The 16,260-nt window shown below is 53.6% G+C and overlaps 1 non-coding gene across 1 annotated transcript; it reads right to left on the bottom strand.

Annotated features, from left to right (window-relative positions):
* Positions 1-1,946: 1,946 nt before the first annotated feature.
* On the bottom strand, positions 1,947-11,932 carry LOC116958141 (uncharacterized). The gene is made up of 3 exons (XR_012930557.1): positions 11,859-11,932; positions 10,080-10,139; positions 1,947-2,630 (listed from the first exon to the last, which is right to left on the bottom strand). It is a non-coding gene; the product is annotated as an uncharacterized LOC116958141 (transcript).
* Between the last annotated feature and the right edge of the window lie 4,328 nt (positions 11,933-16,260).

Genomic DNA, 16,260 nt, shown 5'->3' with positions numbered 1-16,260 from the left:
GAAGAATGGCAGGCGCATCTTACAGATGACAAGTCGATGGTCAGAGGGCAGATCAGCTCCACGGTAGGTCCTGGTGTCAAGGACATGGGCCCGCATCCGCTGGTCCGTCACTATGTAGTCCAGCAGATGTTCTTGCTTGGACCCGGCATGCATCCATGATGTTGTGTGGATGCGCCGATGCCGGAACAGCGTGTTGGTAATTACAAGCCCATGGGCTGCACAAAAATTTAGCAGCCTCCTACCGTTGTTATTGAGCTGATCTGCCCTCCAATCACTCCAGACCAGGTGCCAGCATCATGACCAACTCGGGCATTGAAGTCACCCAACAAGATGACTCTACCCCGAGGGGCCACTTTAGCCAGCACCTGTGACAGGAGGTCATAGAAGGCGTCTGACTCATCCCTCCACGGATGTTCGTCTTCATTGGGGGCATAGGTAACCATGACCACCACTCCTCGCCTCCGGTTGATGGGAAGGCGAGCCCAAAGTAGCCTGGGGCTTACAGCTTCCCACACCTCACCGCTACGCTCCGAAGCCCCCTTTATTCTTTTGTTCAGAAGAAGAGCCACACCCTGTTGTTTGGCAGTCTGCTGCCCCGAGTAGAGGACTGTCCACCCCTCATGGTGGCAGGAGCAAGAACCGGTCCACCGGACCTCCTGAATGCCACAGAGATCCAGGCGGTACCGGTCCAGCTTCCGACAGAGCAGTGGCAGCCTCTCCTCCACAGTGAGCGTTTGAACATTCCATGTGGCCACACGAAGTGGCTTTTCGTTGTTTCTGGAGGAGCCCCGAGGGTAGAGATTCAATCTCCTGGCTCCGCCAAATGGGGTTTGGCCAGATGTCATAGACGCCTGTCCCCCCAGGGCCTCTGGCACAAGCTTATTAGTTACATATTTAATTCGTGGTTTTGTGGTAATTAATTGAAGGTGGAGGGGTTAGCAGCCCATCGCACCCGTCCAGAGCCCCGTTCAGCCACTGTGGTGGTTAAAGACGCCATGAGGGGACGAGCCAATCGGAATTGGATCTCCCCCCACAGCATTGTCCACGACAGAGTTGACCGTCCAGCACCGCGAGGAGGTAGGGGGTTGTTTTGCCGGACACACACAGACACAGACACACACAGACACACACACAGATACACAGACACACACAGTGACACACACACAGTGACACACACACACAGTGACACACACACAGTGACACACACACAGATACACAGACACAACAACAACCACCATTCACCACTAAGTGGCGGTGACGTCACCACGACGCTTGTGCCAGGCTATGTGCACCTTGAGGCCACGTGAAGTGTCGAACGCCTGCTGGCAGGAGGTCACGGGGCAGACCCAGCAGGTGCCATGGGTCGACTGACTGAAATGACTGGCTGATGCACCACCTGTGCCCCCTGCTGTGCCAACCTGCTGTGCTTTAGCCACCCGGCGCTCCGCTCGTTGTTGTGAGCGTCGCTTCTCCGCCCTCCGTTGTTGTTGGAGGGCGACTGCCTCCAACTGCCCAGTAGCAGCGTCCTTAACGAGCCTCCTCCACAGAGGCCGATCTTGACACCGCTGGTACCGGTCATCGGCAAGTCCACTCAGCTCCACATCCTCCTGTACCACATTTACTCATTCAACTACCCACTAGCTCACTCTACCATTCACTCACCCACCCATTCACCAAACCACTCACTTACCCACCCACTTATTCACCCGATCACTCATTCACCCACTCACTCGCTCTCTCAATTACCCAAACACTCATTCACTTCCCACCCACCCACTCACCCAACCACTCACCCACTCACCCACCTACTCATCCACCCATCCACTCACCCACCCACCCACCCACTCACCCACTCACTCACCCACACACTCACCCACACACTCACCCACCCATCCACCCACACACTCACCCACCCACTCACTCATCCACCCACAACTGTACGCACATAAATTCACAATGCATTTAATGGTTTCTCGAAATACAAGCTGGGCGAGCCCATCCGTGAGTGAGCCTCGGCATCGTGATCACAGCACACGCAGAGTGAGCGGGTGAGTTTGTGGGTGAGCGGGTGAGTTAGTGGGTGATTTATTGAGTGGGTGGATTATTTATTGAGTGGGTTGGTTAGTGAGAGGGTGTGTAAGCGAGTGGGTGTGTGTGTAAGCGAGTGGGTGGGTGGGTGATTTATTGAGTCAGAGGGTGAGTGAGTGGGTGAGTGAGTGGGTGAGTGAGTGAGAGAGTGGGTGGGTGAGTGAGTGGGTGGGTGAGTGGGTGGGAGGGTGAGTGAGAGGGTGAGTGAGTGGGTGGGTGAGTGAGTGGGTGAGTGGGTGAGTGAGTGGGTGAGTGAAAGGGTGGGTGAGTGAAATGGTGGGTGTGAGTGAGTGGGTGAGCGAGTGAGTGAGTGGGTGGGTGGGTGGGTGAGCGAGTGAGTGGGTGAGTGAGTGGGTGAGTGAGTTGGTGAGTGAGTGGGTGTGTGAGTGGGTGGGTCGGTGGGTGAGTGAGCGGGTGGGTGAGTGAGTGGGTGGGTGAGCGACTATTCAGGCACACTGTCTCCGATCCAGGTGAGGTAGGCCAGGTTCCCCTGCTCAATGGGAACGGAGATCACTTCGGGGACATCGTAGGGGTGAGCAGACCTAGGGAGACACGGGGAGGGAGACACGGGGAGGGAGACACGAGGAGGGAGACACGGGGAGGGAGACACGGGGAGGATGAGACAAAGATATTAACTTGGACACCTCTGTGTGTCACTGTGTGTGTGTGTCACTGTGTGTGTCACTGTGTGTGTGTCACTGTGTGTGTCACTGTGTGTGTGTCACTGTGTGTGTCACTGTGTGTGTGTCACTGTGTGTATGTCAACCGTGTGTGTCTCTGTGTGTCACACTGTGTGCGTGTGTCACTGTGTGTGTGTCACACTGTGTGTCACCATGTTTGTGTCACCGTGTGTGTCTGTGTGTGTCTCTGTGTGTGTGTCACTGTGTGTGTCACTGTGTGTGTGTGTCACTGTGTTACCGTGTCACCGTGTGTCACCGTGTGTGTCACCGTGTGTGTGTGTCTCCGTGTGTGTCTCTGTGTGTGTGTCTCTGTGTTGCTAGCGAGAATTTCATCATCGCTTGCGGCTGGGATTGGCATCGTCCCCGACTCCTCCTGATGTCGAGGGAAAATGGGCGAGGTTTAGGACTGTCACTCATGCAGCTGCAATGGCTGCTTTGGGTACGCGGTCCAGACCTCCCCAGAGACCCTGGCTGACAGAGGAGGTGTTCAGGATGGTTGAGAAAAAGCGACAGGCCCACTGGCATCGGCTACAGAATCCCACGTCGGAGAATGAGGAGGCTTACCGCAGCCTTCGCTCGGAGGTTCGGAGAGCCGTGAGGCGCTGCAAGGATGGGTGGTGGTCGCGGGTTGCTGAGGAGATGGAGTCTGCCTCAGTGGCCCGTGATCACAAATCTCTATTTAACTCCATCAAAAAAGTAACCTGCAGCGCCACACCTTTTACCATCATTAGGGGAAAAAACGGTAATCCAATCTCCGATCCCCAGGAACAGGTTTGCAGATTTGCTGAGCATTTCTGTGAGGTCCTGGGGAAGGGAAAATCCCTCAGCCAGGAAAACATCGTGGCACAAAGTGAGGATGACCCTGCTGAGGCTGCGGTGCCTCAAATATTGGAAGAAGTCACCCCCTGTGAGTGGCTGGCTGAGGTGCCATCTGTTGACGAAGTACTGAAGGCGATCTGGAGTCTGAGACCAGGAAAGGCAGCGGGCAGAGATGATCTCTCAAGCGAAATGCTGAGGGAGGGTGGCGTTTGTGCACAGACTGCCCTATATGACATCATAACAACAGTCTGGACCACTGGACAGGTTCCGCAGGATTGGAAGGATGCCCTGGTGGTCCCCCTCTTTAAGAAGGAGGACCGCACAGACTGTAACAACTACAGGGGCATCTCACTCCTCAGTGTGCCGGGAAAGGTCCTGGCAAGGATTATTCAACATCGCCTTGCCAGGCACGCGGAGGAGAGGCTTGCGGAGCCCCAATGTTGTTTCAGGAAAGGGCAGTCCTGTTTGCTACAGCAGAGGTGTAGGGAATTCCAACAAGACCTACATCTCTGTTTTATTGACCTGGTCAAGGCCTATGATACCATCAGTAGGCCTGGGCTCTGGGTTATTCTTCGTGCTTTTGGAGTACTTGACCCTCTGCTCACGATCATTAAGGACCTTCATGATGGTGAGCGAGCCCGGGTAAAACTACGTGGTCGGGAGTCAGAGCCATTCCCTGTACACCTTGGGGTGCGACAGGGATGTCCTCTGGCTCCCACATTATTTAACATCTATTTTGACCACGTAGTTCGTGAAGCTTTCAATAGCTGTACCGGGGGAATCTCCATATGGTACAGATATAATGGGAGGCTGATCGATGCCCGGGTGCGGTCCAGGGTTGGCTCCCTATTGCTCAACCACGTCATGTATGCTGATGATTTGGTAATAGCTGATCAATCAGAGGAGGAGTTGGAGACGCTGCTGCTGAGACTGGAGCATGCCACTAAGAGGTGGGGCCTTACCATCAGATCCACCAAAACTAAGCACCTGCCTGGGTATTTTTTACCATTGGACACTCCACCCCCACAACTCCCAATCGGTGATGGGGCAGCTGTGGAGCGAGTGGAGAGTTTCCCATACCTGGGCAGTGTGCTTATGACCGGCTCCAGTTTAACAGCAGAGGTCTCACTCCGAATCAGTCGAGCGGCAATATCTTTTCATCGGTTGCGTAACGCTGTGTGGAAGCTACCTGGTCTGTCGCTCCGCACTAAGCTTCAGGTCTTCTCGGCCACGGTCATTCCCTCCCTTCTCTACGTTTGCGAAACGTGGACCCCCCTAATGGAACATCTTCGCCGGTTAGAAACATTTAGGCTGGCCTGTCTACGATCCATCCTGGGTTTAACCAGACTGGATTGTGTGAGGAGCTCACAAATCCTTGAAAGATCTGGGAAGGTCCCATCGGTGAGCTCCTCCGGCGAGCAAGGCTGCGATGGCTGGGTCATGTAGCCCGCATGCCCAGCCACCGCATGCCGAAACAGCTTTTGTTCGGCCGGATCGAGGGGGCTAAACGGGCGGGGCACGGGCTAGAGAAGAGATGGAGTGATGTGGTACAGGAGGACGTGGAGCTGAGTGGACTTGCCGATGACTGGTACCAGCAGTGTCAAGATCGGCCTCTGTGGAGGAGGCTCGTGAAGGATGCTGCTGGGCAGTTGGAGGCAGTCGCCCTCCAACAACAACGAAGGGCGGAGGAGCGACGCTTACAACAACGAGCGGAGCACCGGGTGGCTAAAGCACAGCAGGTTGGCACAGTAGGGGGCACAGGTGGTGCATCAGCCAGTCATCTCAGTCAGTCGACCCGTGGCACCTGGGTCTGCCCCGTGACCTCCTGCCAGCGGGCGTTCGACACTTCACGTGGCCTCAAGGTGCACATGGCCTGGCACAAGCGTCGTGGTGACGTCACCGCCACTTAGTGGCGAATGGCAGTTGTCGTTGTTGTTGTGTGTCTGTCTATGTATGTGTGTGTCTGTGTGTGTGTCTGTGTGTGGTGTGTGCAGTACATAGACACTGCTGCTGCTACTCGCTACTAACAGCACTTGCCCCTACAGCCCTGCTAGAGGCTACCTGGGGGAGCTTTGTCTGTGTGTGGTGTGTGTAGTACATAGACACTGCTGCTGCTACTCGCTACTAACAGCACTTGCCCCTACAGCCCTGCTAGAGGCTACCTGGGGTAGCTTTGCCTGTGTGTGGTGTTTGTAGTACATAGACACTGCTGCTGCTAATCGCTACTAACAGCACTTGCCCCTACATCCCTGCTAGAGGCTACCTGGGGGAGCTTTGTCTGTGTTTGGTGTGTGCAGTACATAGACACTGCTGCTGTTACTCGCTACTAACAGCACTTGCCCCTACATCCCTGCTAGAGGCTACCTGGGGGAGCTTTATGTGTGGTGTGTGTAGTACATAGACACTGCTGCTGCTACTCGCTACTGACAGCACTTGCCCCTACAGCCCTGCTAGAGGCTACCTGGGGTAGCTTTGTCTGTGCAATGAAGCAAACCTGACGTATTCAGCCAGATGTGGCACCTTTGAAGATCTGGTCTTGATCATCTGAAACATCATCACCATCATCATCATCACCACCATCACCATCATCATCACCACCATCACCATCATCACCATCATCACCATCATCATCACCATCATCATCACCATCATCATCACCACCATCACCACCATCACCACCATCACCATCATCACCATCATCATCACCACCACCATCATCATCACTACCATCACCACCACCATCACCACCACCATCACCACCACCATCACCACCACCATCACCACCACCATCACCACCACCATCACCACCACCATCTCCACCACCATCACCACCATCATCACCACCATCATCATCAGCATCATCATCACCATCAACAGCACTTGCCCCAACAGTCTGTTAAGACTTTATAGGAGACTTTTGTCTGTGTGTGGCAGTGTCTGTGTGTGTCTGTGTGTGTCAGTGTGTGGCAGTGTGTGTCAGTGTGTGTCTGTGTGTGTCTGTGTGTGTCAGTGTGTGTCAGTGTGTGGCAGTGTCTGTGTGTGTCTGTGTGTGTCTGTGTGTCTGTGTGTGTGTGTCTGTGTGTGTGTGTCTGTGTGTGTCTGTGTGTGTGTGTGTGTCTGTGTGTGTGTGTCTGTGTGTGTGTGTCTGTGTGTGTGTGTCTGTGTGTGTCTATGTGTGTCTATGTGTGTCTGTGTGTGTCAGTGTGTGGCAGTGTCTATGTGTGTCTGTGTGTGTCTGTGTGTGTCAGTGTGTGTCTGTGTGTGTCTGTGTGTGTGTGTCTTTGTGTGTCTTTGTGTGTGTCAGTGTCTATGTGTGTCTGTGTGTGTCTGTGTGTGGCAGTGTCTTTGTGTGTCTGTGTGTGTCTGTGTGTGTCAGTGTGTGTCAGTGTCTATGTGTGTTTGTGGCAGTGTCTGTGTGTGTCTGTGTGTGTGTGGCAGTGTGTGTGTGTCTGTGTGTGTCAGTCTGTGTCTATGTGTGGCAGTGTCTGTGTGTGGCAGTGTCTGTGTGTGTCTGTGTGTGTGTGTCTGTGTGTGGCAGTGTCTGTGTGTGTGTCTGTGTGTGTGTGGCAGTGTCTGTGTGTGTGTGGCACTGTCTGTGTGTGTCAGTGTGTGTCTGTGTGTGGCAGTGTCTGTGTGTGGCAGTGTCTGTGTGTGTCAGTGTGTGTCTGTGTGTGGCAGTGTCTGTGTGTGTGGCAGTGTCTGTGTGTCTGGCAGTGTCTGTGTGTGTCAGTGTGTGTGTGTGTGTCTGTGTGTGGCAGTGTCTGTGTGTGTGGCAGTGTCTGTGTGTGTCAGTGTGTGTGTGTGTGTCTGTGTGTGGCAGTGTCTGTGTGTGTGTGTGTGTCTGTGTGTGGCAGTGTTTGTGTGTCTGTGTGTGTCTGTGTGTCAGTGTGTGGCAGTGTCTGTGTGTGTGTGGCAGTGTCTGTGTGTGTCTGTGTGTGGCAGTGTGTGGCAGTGTGTGGCAGTGTGTGGCAGTGTGTGGCAGTGTCTGTGTGGCAGTGTCTGTGTGTGTGGCAGTGTCTATGTGTGTCTGTGCGTGTCTGTGTGTGTTTGTGTGTCTCTGTCTGTCTGTGTCTGTGTGTGGCAGTGTCTGTGTGTGGCAGTGTCTATGTGTGTCTGTGCGTGTCTGTGTGTGGCAGTGTGTGGCAGTGTCTGTGTGTGTGTGTGTCTGTGTGTGTCTGTGTGTGTGGCCGTGTCTATGTGTGTTTGTGTGTGTCTGTGTGTGTGTGTCTGTGTGTGTGGCAGTGTCAGTGTGTGTCTGTGTGTGTCAGTGTGTGTGTGTCAAGTCCTCACCAATAAGACTTCTGTATCTTCCTCTATGTTTCCCTTCCATGAATAACTGGAATACACAACAACAACAACAACCGCCATTCGCCACAAAGTGGCGGTGACGTCACCACGACGCTTCTGCCAGGCTATGTGCACCTTGAGGCCACGTGAAGTGTTGAACGCCCGCTGGCAGGAGGTCACCGGGCAGACCCAGGTGCCACGGGTCGACTGAGATGACTGGCTGATGCACCACCTGTGCCCCCTACTGTGCCAACCCGCTGTGCTTTAGCCACCTGGCGCTCCGCTCGTTGTTGTGAGCGTCGCTCCTCCGCCCTCCGTTGTTGTTGGAGGGCGACTGCCTCCAACTGCCCAGTAGCGTCCTTCACGAGCCTCCTCCACAGAGGCCGATCTTGACACTGCTGGTACCAATCATCGGCAAGTCCACTCAGCTCCACGTCCTCCTGTACCACATCACTCCATCTCTTCTCTAGCCCGTGCCGCGCCCGTTTAGCCCCCTCGATCTGGCCGAACAAAAGCTGTTGGGCATGCGGTGGCTGGGCATGCGGGCTACATGACCCAGCCACCGCAGCCTTGCCTGCCGGAGGAGCTCACCGATGGGACCTTGCCCAGATCTTTCAAGGATTTGTGAGCTCCTCACACAATCCAGCCTGGTTAAACCCAGGACGGATCGTAGGCGGGCCAGCCTAAATGTTTACAACCGGCGAAGCTGTTCCATTAGGGGGGTCCACGTTTGGCAAGCGTAGAGGAAGGGAATGACTGTGGCCGAGAAGACCTGAAGCTTAGTGCGGAGCGACAGACCAGGTAGCTTCCACGCTGTTACGCAACCGATGAAAAGATAATGCCGCTCCACTGATTCGGAGTGAGACCTCTGCTGTTAAACTGGAGCCGGTCATAAGCACACTGCCCAGGTATGGGAAACTCTCCACTCTCTCCACAACTGCCCCATCACCGATTGGGAGTTGTGGGGGTGGAGTGTCCGATGGTACAAAATACCCAGGCAGGTGCTTAGTTTTGGTGGAGCTGATGGTAAAGCCCCACCTCTTAGTGGCACGCTCCAGTATCAGCAGCAGCGTCTCCAACTCCTCCTCTGAATGAGCAGCTATTACCAAATCATCAGTATACATAACGTGGTTGAGCAATAGGGAGCCATCCCTTGACCGCACCCGGGCATCGATCAGCCTCCCATTATATCTGTACCATATGGAGATTCCGCCGGTACAGCTATTGAAGGCTTCACGAACTACGTGGTCAAAATAGATGTTAAATAATGTGGGAGCCAGAGGACATCCCTGTCGCACCCCAAGGTGTACAGGGAATGGTTCGGACTCCCGGCCACGTAGTTTTACCCGGGCCCGCTCACCATCATGAAGGTCCTTAATGATCGTGAGCAGAGGGTCAGGGACTCCGAAAGCACGAAGAACAACCCAGAGGCCAGGCCTACTGATGGTTATCATAGGCCTTGACCAGGTCAATAAAGCAGAGATATAGGTCTTGTTGGAATTCCCTACACCTCTGCTGAAGCAGATGGACAGAAAATATGGCATCTGTGCAGGACCGCCCTTTCCTGAAACCGCAATGGGGCTCCGCAAGCCTCTCCTCAGCGTGCCTGGCAAGGCGATGTTGAATAATCCTTGCCAGGACCTTTCCTGGCACACAGACACACACACAAACACAGACACACACAGACACAAACACACACACACACACACGCACAGACACACACACAGATGCACACACACAGACAGACACACACACAGACAGACACCCACACACACAGACAGACACCCACACAGACAGACACACACACACACACAGACAGACAGACACACACACAGAGACATACACACACAGACACACACAGAGACATACACACAGACACACACATACACACAGACACACACACACATACACACACACACAGACACACACAGACACACACACAGACACCCACACAGACACACACACGCACAGACACACACACACACACACAGACACACACAGACACACACACAGATACACACACACACAGACAGACACACACACAGATACACACACAGATACACACACACACAGACACACACAGACACACACACAGACACACACACACACACAGACACACACACCACTCGCACTGACGTCACACGGGGGAATCCCTCCGTGGTGACGTCACTGCGGGTGCAGTGCCAGGCTGGGTGCACCACTCACATTGACGTCACACGGGGGATCACGTTCACACAGGCGGCAAGCTTCATCTGCACAAGGGCCCTGCAGAAACAGCAGCAGCATCATCAGCATCATCATCATCAGCAGCATCACCATCATCAGCATCACCATCATCAGCAGCATCATCATCATCAGCAGCATCATCATCATCATCATCACCTTCATCAGCAGCATCACCATCATCAGCACCATCATCATCACCATCAGCAGCATCACCATCATCAGCATCATCACCTTCATCATCAGCAGCAGCATCAGCAGCATCACCGCCACCATCATCAGCAGCATCATCAGCATCATCATCACCAGCATCACCACCACCACCACAATCATCATCAGCAGCATCATCATCAGCACCATCACCACCATCACCATCAGCAGCATCAGCAGCATCATCATCACCAGCATCACCACCACCATCATCTTCAGCAGCAGCATCATCATCATTACCACCACCACTATCACCATCACCACCACCACTACCACTTTCACCATCACCACCACCACTACCACCATCACCATCACCACCACTACTACCACCATCACCACCACCACCATCACCACTACCACCATCACCACCACCACCACTACCACCATCACCACCACCATCACCACCATCACCACCACCATCACCACCACCACCATCACCACCACCATCACCACCACCATCACCACCATCACCATCACCACCATCACCACCACCACCATCACCACCACCATCACCACCACCACCATCACCACCACCATCACCACCACCACCATCACCACCATCACCATCACCACCACCACCATCACCACCACCATCACCACCACCACCATCACCACCATCACCATCACCACCATCACCACCACCACCACCACCACTACCATCACCATCACCACCATCACCACCACCACCATCACCACCACCACCACCATCACCACCACCACCATCACCACCACCATCACCACCACCACTACCACCATCACCACCACCACCATCACCACCATCACCACCACCACCATCACCACCACTACCACCATCACCACCACCACCATCACCACCATCACCACCACCACCATCACCACCACCACCATCACCACCATCACCACCACCACCATCACCACCACCACCACCATCACCACCACCACCATCACCACCACCATCACCACCATCACCATCACCACCACCACCATCACCACCACCACCATCACCACCATCACCACCACCATCACCACCACCATCACCACCACCACCACCATCACCACCATCACCACCACCATCACCACTACCATCACCATCACCACCATCACCACCACCACCATCACCACCACCACCACCATCACCACCACCACCATCACCACCACCATCACCACCACCACTACCACCATCACCACCACCACCATCACCACCATCACCACCACCACCATCACCACCACTACCACCATCACCACCACCACCATCACCACCATCACCACCACCACCATCACCACCACCACCATCACCACCATCACCACCACCACCATCACCACCACCACCACCATCACCACCACCACCATCACCACCACCATCACCACCATCACCATCACCACCACCACCATCACCACCACCACCATCACCACCATCACCACCACCATCACCATCACCACCACCACCACCATCACCACCAATATCACCACCACCACCACCACCATCACCACCACCACCATCACCACCACCATCACCACAACCACCACCATCACCACCACCATCACCACCACCACCATCACCACCACCATCACCTGGCTATCGTCTTGGCAACATCTTCACTGGGACACGTAACGTAAGCAGCAGAATAAGTTCCAGCTGCTGATGCTGCTGCTGCTGATGATGTTGCTGATGCTGCTGCTGATGATGTTGCTGCTGATGATGTTGCTGCTGCTGATGATGGTGCTGATGATGATGCTGATGGTGCTGATGATGATGGTGCTGCTGCTGATGATGATGCTGATGATGCTGATGGTGTTGCTGATGATGATGCTGATGGTGTTGATGATGATGCTGATGGTGTTGCTGATGTTGATGTTGCTGATGATGATGCCATCGCTCTGCGCGTTCCAACACTCAGCGCACGCGCGAACATTAGCAGCGAGGCAAAACCATTAATTATTTATATACGCCTACAGTGGATACTGTACGGGTACTTTTTATATTTTTTATTCCATTTAAACTTTATTTTTGAAGGCACGCCGTGGTTTATCGGCAACAACAACGATGGTAATTTATAAAAAAAAAACTAATATGTGCATGCAAAAAAAAATGTGATGTTAAAGTTTTAACGAATACGTTTTGTCAGGCAATCGTTTGAATCAGGCAGGTCGCTTCGGCTACCTCATGCCCGCTCTGGCCACCTCACTCAGACAATTCAAGGACCCCCACCCCATTCCCCGAAGCTACGCGGTCCTTCATTCGATGACGGTCACCGATGACACCATCGCAGGATGCCTGATGGTGACGTCATGTCCGTCGGGGTTTATTGTGACGCAGAAAATGTAATTAGCATATTTGTCAATGACGTCCGCTCACATCGAATAGCGTTGGAGAGGTGATAAAGGTGGCGTGAAATTGTCTATTGCGTCATGTAATCCGTATCAATTAACATTGCACCCCAGTGGGAGCCTCAGTCTGGCTCTGTGAGTCTCAGTGATTAACACTGAACCCTGTGGGAGCCTCAGTCTGGCTCTGTGAGTGTCAGTGATTAACACTGAACCCTGTGGGAGCCTTAGTCTGGCTCTGTGTGCCTCAGTGATTAACACTGAACCCTGTGGGAGCCTCAGTATGGCTCTGTGAGTCTCAGTGATTAACACTGAACCATGTGGGAGCCTCAGTCTGGCTCTGTGAGCCTCAGTGATTAACACTGAACCCTGTGGGAGCCTCAGTCTGGCTCTGTGAGCCTCAGTGATTAACACTGAACCCTGTGGGAGCCTTAGTCTGGCTCTGTGAGTCTCAGTGAATAACACTGAACCCTGTGGGAGCCTCAGTCTGGCTCTGTGAGCCTCAGTGATTAACACTGAACGCTGTGGGAGCCTCAGTCTGGCTCTGTGAGCCTCAGTGATTAACACTGAACCCTGTGGGAGCCTCAGTCTGGCTCTGTGAGTCTCAGTGATTAACACTGAACCCTGTGGGAGCCTCAGTCTGGCTCTGTGAGTCTCAGTGATTAACACTGGACCCTGTGGGAGCCTCAGTCTGGCTCTGTGAGTCTCAGTGATTAACACTGAACCCTGTGGGAGCCTTAGTCTGGCTCTGTGTGCCTCAGTGATTAACACTGAACCCTGTGGGAGCCTCAGTCTGGCTCTGTGAGTCTCAGTGATTAACACTGAACCCTGTGGGAGCCACAGTCTGGCTCTGTGAGCCTCAGTGATTAACACTGAACCCTGTGGGAGCCTCAGTCTGGCTCTGTGAGTCTCAGTGATTAACACTGAACCCTGTGGGAGCCCCAGTCTGGCTCTGTGAGCCTCAGTGATTAACACTGAACCCTGTGGGAGCCTCAGTCTGGCTCTGTGAGTCTCAGTGATTAATACTGAACCCTGTGGGAGGGAGCCTTAATCTGGCTCTGTGAGTCGCAGTGATTAACACTGAACCGTGTGGGAGCCTCAGTCTGGCTCTGTGAGTCTCAATGATTAACACTGAACCCTGTGGGAGCCTCAGTCTGGCCCTGTGAGTGTTAGTGATTAACACTGAACCATGTGGAAGCCTCAGTCTGGCTCAGTGAGTCTCAGTGATTGACACTGAACCCTGTGGGAGCCTCAGTCTGGCTCTGTGAGACTCAGTGATTAACACTGAACCCTGTGGGAGCCTCAGTCTGGCTCAGTGAGTCTCAATGATTAACACTGAACCCTGTGGGAGCCTCATTCTGGCTCTGTGAGTCTCAGTGATTAACACTGAACCATTTCTGAGCCTCAGTCTGGATCAGTGAGACTTATTAATTAACAATGAACCATGTGGGAGCCTCAGTCTGGCTCAGTGAGCCTTATTGATTAACACTGAACCCTGTGGGAGCCTTAGTCTGGCTCTGTGAGCCTCAGTGATTAACACTGAACCATGTGGGAGCCTCAGTCTGGCTCTGTGAGTCTCAGTGATTAACAATGAACCCTCTGGGAGCCTCAGTCTGGCTCTGTGAGTCTCAGTGATTAACACGGGACCCTGTGGGAGCCTCAGTCTGTTTCTGTGAGTCTCACTGATTAACACTGAGCCCTGTGGGAGCCTCAGTCTGGCTCTGTGAGTCACAGTGATTAACACTGAACCCTGTGGGAGCCTCAGTCTGGCTCTGTGAGTTTCAGTGGTTAATACTGAACCCTGTGGGAGCCTTAGTCTGGCTCTGTGAGTCTCAGTGATTAACACTGAACCATGTGGGAGCCTCAGTCTGGCTCTGTGAACCTCAGTGATTAACACTGAACCCTGTGGGAGCCTCAGTCTGGCTCTGTGAGTCTCAGTGATTGACACTGAACCCTGTGGGAGGGAGCCTTAATCTGGCTCAGTGAGCCTCACAGCGATGAACACTGAACCATATGGGAGGGAGCCTTAGTCTGGCTCTGTGAGTCTCAGTGATTAACACTGAACCCTGTGGGAGGGAGCCTCAGTCTGGCTCGGTGAGCCTCACAGCGATAAACACTGAACCCTGTAGGAGCCTCAGTCTGGCTCTGTGAGTCTCAGTGATTGACACTGAACCCTGTGGGAGCCTCAGTCTGGCTCTGTGAGTCTCAGTGATTAACACTGAACCCTGTGGGAGCCTTAGTCTGGCTCTGTGAGCCTCAGTGATTAACACTGAACCCTGTGGGAGCCTCAGTCTGGCTCTGTGAGTCTCAGTGATTAACACAGAACCCTGTGGGAGCCTCAGTGTGGCTCTGTGAGTCTCAGTGATTAACACTGAACCCTATGGGAGGGAGCCTTAGTCTGGCTCAGTGAGCCTCACAGCGATGGACACTGAACCCTGTGGGAGCCTTAGTCTGGCTCTGTGAGCCTCAGTGATTAACACTGAACCCTGTGGGAGCCTCAGTCTGGCTCTGTGAGTCTCAGTGATTAACACAGAACCCTGTGGGAGCCTCAGTGTGGCTCTGTGAGTCTCAGTGATTAACACTGAACCCTATGGGAGGGAGCCTCAGTCTGGCTCAGTGAGCCTCACAGCGATGGACACTGAACCCTGTGGGAGCCTTAGTCTGGCTCTGTGAGTCTAAGTGATGAACACTGAACCCTATGGGAGCCTCAGTCTGGCTCTGTGAGTCTCAGTGATTAACACTGAACCCTGTAGGGAGCCTTAGTCTGGCTCTGTGAGTCTCAGTGATTAACATTGAACCCTGTGGGAGCCTTAGTCTGGCTCTGCGAGTCTCAGTGATTAACACTGAACCCTGTGGGAGCCTCAGTCTGACTCAGTGAGCCTCAGTGAATAACACTGAACCCTGTGGGAGCCTCAGTCTGAATCTGTGAGCCTCAGTGATGAAAACTGAAGCCTATGGGAGCCTCAGTCTGGCTCTGTGAGTCTCAGTGATTAACACTGAACCCTGTGGGAGCCTCAGTCTCACTCAGTGAGCCTCAATGAATAACATTGAACCCTGTGGGAGCCTCAGTCTTAATCTGTGAGCCTCAGTGATGAAAAGTGAACCATATGGGAGCCTCAGTCTGGCTCTGTGAGTCTCAGTGATTAACACTGAGCCCTTTGGGAGCCTCAGCCTGGCTCTGTGAGTCTCAGTGATTAACACTGAACCCTGTGGGAGCCTCAGTCTGGATCAGTGAGCCTCAGTAATTAACAATGAACCATGTGGTTGCCTCAGTCTGGCTCAGTGAGCCTTTTTGATTAACACTGAACCCTGTGGGAGGCTTAGTCTGGCTCTGTGAGTCTCAGTGATTGACAATGAACCCTGTGGAAGCCTCAGTCTGGCTCTGTGAGTCTCAGTGATTAACACTGAACCCTGTGGGAGCCTCAGTCTGGCTCTGTGAGCCTCAGTGATTAACATTGGACCCTGTGGGAGCCTCAGTTTGGCTCTGTGAGTCTCAGTGATTAACACTGAACCCTGTGGGAGCCTCAGTCTGGCTCTGTGAGCCTCAGTGATTAACACTGAACCCTGTGGGAGCCTTAGTCTGGCTCTGTGAGTCTCAGTGATTAACACTGAACCCTGTGGGAGCCTCAGTCTGGCTCTGTGAGTCTCA

This window comes from Petromyzon marinus, chromosome 72 (assembly GCF_048934315.1).
Source record: "Petromyzon marinus isolate PM22_M1 ecotype Great Lakes invasive population chromosome 72, UKy_Petmar_22M1.pri1.0, whole genome shotgun sequence".
In the NCBI taxonomy this organism is placed as follows: Eukaryota; Metazoa; Chordata; class Hyperoartia; order Petromyzontiformes; family Petromyzontidae; genus Petromyzon; species Petromyzon marinus.
The sequence above is the reverse complement of the archived record's forward strand: the minus strand, read 5'-3'. Positions and strand labels throughout refer to the sequence as shown.